A 5,883-nucleotide genomic window follows, 5' to 3' on the forward strand; every position below is an offset into this window, starting at 1 on the left:
TTCTTTCTATTTGGTCCTTTTCCTGAAACAGAAAAAGATACGGGACTCGGAGGTGTGATTATAGATGAAGACTGCCTAACTCGTGTGTATTTCCATAAGATTAATTGTAACCCTGGGCTGGGAATTTTAGAACACTCCATTTTGCCTTGCAGGTCGTGACTCATCATTTGGCACGAGTTAGGGTTTTTGCCTAGCATCTAAAATCGTTAGTAAAACCTTAATAATTCAAAGGAAAAAATTTTAACATGGCGATACCTGACCGTGGGTACTTTCTCAGAAGTAATACCTCTTTAAATGGACGGCATTCCAATGTGAGGGTAAAATTTTGTCGTCCATTGTCTCCAACTCGTATGCTCCTTTTCCCGCAATGTCACGAACTTTGTATGGTCCTTCCCACGTTGGACTTAGCTTTCCTGAATTAGCAGCCTTTGCAGATTGGAACACCTTTTTAAGCACGAAGTCCCCAATTTTGAAAAATCTGAGGCGTGCTTTCCTATTGTAATATCGTTCAATTACTTGCTTTTGTGCTGCCATTCTTATCAATGCAGCTTCTCTTCTTCCTTCAAGCAAATCAAGGTTGACCCGCATCTCTTCATCATTAGATTCCTCCGTTGCCCGAACGTACCGTGTGCTTGGTTCACCTATTTCAACTGGAATTAAGGCTTCCGCACCATAAACCATTGAAAATGGTGTTTCTCCAGTGCTTGTTTTTGTCGTTGTACGATAAGCCTACAATACTCCAGGTAATACCTCAGGTCAATTACCTTTTGAATCCTGTAACCTCTTCTTCAAGTTGTTGATAATGACTTTGTTAGTGGATTCCGCTTGTCCATTACCCACTGGATGGTATGGCGTAGACGTTATTCTTTTAATTTGCCAACTTTGAAGAAATTCTGTGATTTGAGCTCCTATGAATTGTGGTCCATTGTCACACACGATCTCCTTTGGTGCTCCAAAACGGCATATTATATTTCGCCATATGAAGTCTTTAACTTCCTTCTCTCGTACCTGTTTAAATGCTCCTACTTCTACCCATTTAGTTAAATAATCCGTGAGTACAAGTAGAAACTTTACCTGACCTTTTGCTTGTGGAAGTGGACCTACGATATCCATTCCCCATTTCATAAAGGGCCACGGGGCTATAACAGGGTGTAGTAACTCAGCTGGTCTGTGCATATTATTGTCGTATCTTTGACATTTATCACATTTGGACACGAAACTGTTTGCCTCTTCTTCCATTTTAGGCCAATAATATCCTGCTCGAATCAATGTTCTTACCAGTGACCTTCCCCCTGCGTGATTTCCACAATGTCCTTCGTGCACTTCCCTCATCACATATTCTGTTTGAGAGGGTCCGAGACACTGTGCTAGTGGTCCACCGAACATCTTTCGATAAAGATTTCCTTGATAAAAACAATATCGAGCGGCTTTTTTGCGAAGCGCGTGAGCCTTCCCTTTGTCAATAGGCACGATTTTGTGCTATAAAAAAGCAATAATTTCGTTTCTCCAATCCCATGTTAGATGATTAAAATTTACCTCATTCTTATCAAGTTCGAGAACGGAATGAAATAAATGTATGACTGAAGCATTTGCGTCGTTTGCTACGTCAGCTGCAGATGCGAGATTAGCTAAAGCATCTGCCTCCACATTCTCATCTCTTGGGATCTGCATTACCCTCCAAGTTTGGAATTGCTTAATTAGTTCCCGTACCTTTTCGAGATATTCTTGCATTCGAGTTTCCCTGGCTGTATAAGTCCCCAGTATTTGATTGATCACGAGTTGAGAATCACTCTTGATTATAATTTGTGTTATGCCAAGTTCTCTTGCCAATTCGAAACATGCAATTACAGCTTCGTACTCTGCTTCATTGTTAGTTATAGAATGACATTTTATAGCTTGCCTAATAATTTCACCCGTAGGTGGTATGAGAACTATACCCAGACCTGCTCTTTTTATATTAGATGAACCATCAGTGAGTAAAACCCAAGTCCCCGGGTTTGCACCATTAAAAACTTGTAATTCTTTTTCTGCTTCTAAATGCATCCCCTGGCTAAACTCAGCCACGAAATCAGCTAGTACTTGAGATTTTATAGCGGTTCTGGGTTGATAAATGATTTCGTATTCACTTAGTTCTATAGCCCATTTTGCTAATATTCCTAACAGTTCGTGTTTATGCAAAATATTTCGAAGCGGAAAAGCAGTAACTACAATAATGGGATGACATTGAAAATAATGTCTTAATTTTCTAGATGCCATGATCAAAGCTAATGCTAACTTTTCTAGCTGTAGGTATCGTGTCTCAGCATATAATAAGGACTTATTTAAATAATAAATAGGAGATTGTTTACCTTGGTTCTCAAGGACTAAAACAGCACTTACCGCAACTTCAGATACAGCCAGATGGATGAGAAGCTTTTCTCCCACCTTTGGTTTTGCCAATAACGGTGGTTTTGACAAATAAGTTTTCAAATTTCTAAGGGCTTGTTGACAATCTTCATTCCATTCAAAATGATCTTGTTTTTTGAGTGCAGAGAAAAACTTAAAACACTTTTCTGAGGATTTGGAAATAAATCTCCCCAAAGCTGCAATTCTTCTCGTTAATCTTTGAACTTCCTTTTTATTAGTAAGGATATCAGGGATTTCTTCTATTGCTTTGATCTGAGAAGGATTTACCTCAATACCACGGTTAGAAACAAGAAAACCCAAAAACTTACTTGATGCAACTCCAAATGCACATTTTTCTGGGTTGAGTTTCATATTAAATTTTCGCAAAATTTCAAATGTAACAGATAAATGAGAAATATGATCATGAGATTGCTGGGTTTTGACGAGCATATCGTCTATATATACCTCCATTGTCTTTCCTAAATATTCTTGGAACATTTTGGTGACCAATCTTTGATAGGTTGCCCCAGTATTTTTGAGACCAAAGGGCATTACTTTATAACAATAAGTCCCCCTGTCTGTAATGAAAGAAGTTTTTTCTTCATCACTAGGGTCCATTTTAATTTGGTTGTACCCTGAATATGCATCTAAAAAACTTAGAAGTTCATGTTCTGCAATTGCATCAATTAACTGATCTATATGTGGTAAAGGAAAAGAATCTTTTGGACAAGCCTTATTAAGATCTGTATAATCTACACAGACTCGCCACTTACCATTTTTCTTAGGTACAACAACTGTGTTGGCTAACCAATTGGGGTACTTTACCTCGCGGATTGAACCAATTTTTAATAGCTTCTGGACCTCATCTTGAATCACCTTATTTTTGAAAGCCCCTTGCTTTCTTTTCTTTTGCTTTGTTGGTGTAAAGGATGGATCTTCGTTTAATTTGTGTCATCACATCAGGTGGTATCCCTGTCATGTCAGCATGGGACCAAGCAAAATAGTCCACGTTAGCTTTTAAAAATTTAATCAACATACCTCGCGTATCTGAGCTTAAATTGGCTCTAATGTAAACCTTCCGTTCAGGCCACTGTTCGAATAATATCACAGCTTCGAGTTCTTCAATTGTTGTTTTGATATTTTCATTCTCTTCAGGTTCTTGAATTGTATCAGGTCTCGAGCCTAAATCCGTCTTTTCTTGTTCAACTGAGGTTTGATCCTTGAATCCTTCAACTATTTCCTGTAATTGCTATTTTTCTTTATTTACAGTGCTCGTACCTGTTACAACGTTGATACTCCTAGCTGTCTACTGATCCCCACGAATTTGGCAAATTCTCCATGGTGATGGGATTTTAATAACTTGATGTAGAGTTGATGGGGCAGCATCCATATCATGTATCCACGGTCTCCCCATGATCATATTGTAAGCCATTTCCATATCTACCACCTGAAATTTAGTTTCTTTAACAACACCTGCAGCAAAGGTTGTTAGAATTACCTCTCATTTTGTTACCACACTTGTATTGTCGAAGCCTGACAAGGTATGCGCCTTGGGTATCATTTTGTCTTCAGCTTGCATTTCACGCAATACCCTTAGTAGTATAATATTTACGGAACTCCCTGGATCAATCAAAACTCGTTTTACATTAGTATCATGTACAAGTAAAGATATTACCAGTGCGTCATTATGTGGAGTTATCACTCCTTCGGTATCTGCATCATCGAATGAAATACTTTCATTTTCTAAAACCTGCCATACCCATTTTCCGTGTGTAATTGTTACTTTAGAAACCTTGTTGGAGGCCGTATAGGTTAAGCCGTGAATATCTTCTCCCCCACTTATCACATTCACTGTTCTCTTGGGTGAAGGAGGCTTTGGTGGCTCTTGCCTATTTTTCATATAGGCTTGTTTACCTTTTTCACTAAATAACTCAGTGAGGTACCCTTGCTTCAATAGATGGTCCACTTCACTCTGCAAGAATCTACATTCTGAAGTTTTGTGCCCGTGATCATTGTGGAATTCGCAGCAATGATCTGGATTGCGTCTATTTGGATTTGACCGCATCTCTTTTGGCCACCGCACCTTATCTCCTATACTTCTCAAAACAGCCACGAGCTCGGAGGTAGTGACATTAAAGTTATATCCGCTGAACCGTGCCTTTAAACTTCTATCATCATCTCGTGACTCTTGTCTGTTCCGATCATTTCTAAATTTCAATGAAGAACCAGAGTCCCTATTCCTCGATTTTTGATCATATTGCTGGCTATCTTGTTTTGACCGTGGGTCTTTTCCTACGTGTTCCATATATGGATCGTACCTGTTTTTACCCGATCTTTTTTCGATTTTTGATCTTCTGGAACCACCCCTTTCTTCATGATGAAACTTAGGTACGGTATCTTCTTTAATTCGCAACTTCGTACTATACCTGTTGTAAACATCATTCCACGTGGTTGCAGGGAATTCTCAAAGGCTTTCTTTGAGTCTTCTCGTGGCTTCAGAACTTTTGTCATTTAAATTACTTGCAAAAGCTATTGCAGCCCAGTTGCCAGGTACACGGGGTAGAGTCATTCTTTCACGCTGGAATCTATCAACAAAGTCTCTGAGCAACTCTGAATCTCCTTGTTTGATTTTGAAAATATCTTCCATTCTTTTCTTAACCTTTTGTGCTCCCGAATGTGCTTTAATAAAATAATCTGCAAGCTCAGCAAAAGAATTTATAGAATTTTTAGATAAAAGAGAATACTAGGTTAAATGCACCCTTGGTGAGTGTTTCTCCAAATTTCTTGACCAGTACTGATTCAATTTCTTGTTTGGTCAAGTCGTTGCCTTTTACGCCTGTTGTAAATGCAGTCACGTGATCACGTAGGTCTGTAGTACCATCATATTTCGGGATGTCAGGCATTTTGAACTTTTTCGGAATTGGAAGGGGAGCAGCACTTGGCTTCCAAGGTTGTTGTGAGTATTTGTTCATGTCAACTCCTTTTATTACAGGCGGAACTCCAGGGATTTGCTCAATACGTTCATTTTGTTCCTTAATCTGTTTCTGCAAGGTTAGTACTAAATTTTGCAAATAGGAATTATTTGAATTACCTGGTTCCCCTTCCTGTGGTTCACTGGTGGTTCCTCCATTTCTAGAATTAACAAGACCAGAACGGGGATTCTCCAATGTATTATTATTAGGAGTTGGTGTGGGTGGTGCAACAGGCAATCGACTAACTAGAGCCTGAAGAGCTTTGCCGACATGTGCATCAATTAGCTTTTGTAAAGCTTCATTTGTACCACCTTCAAAGTGTTCAGATTGTTCATGTTGATCAGCACGAGATTCAGGAGTGCCTTCACGAGATTGACGTGGTGAATTTTGAGGGGAGGGAACCACTTCAATGTTATGTAAATCTCCTTGATTTTGATGGATTTGATTTTCAGGGTTTCCCAAAGTGTTTTCATTGTTATTGTTGGTGTTGTTGTTTGACATGGTGATAACAATGGACAAGATGTAG

The sequence above is a fragment of the Nicotiana sylvestris genome, chromosome 2 (assembly GCF_000393655.2).
Source record: "Nicotiana sylvestris chromosome 2, ASM39365v2, whole genome shotgun sequence".
Classification (NCBI taxonomy): domain Eukaryota; kingdom Viridiplantae; phylum Streptophyta; class Magnoliopsida; order Solanales; family Solanaceae; genus Nicotiana; species Nicotiana sylvestris.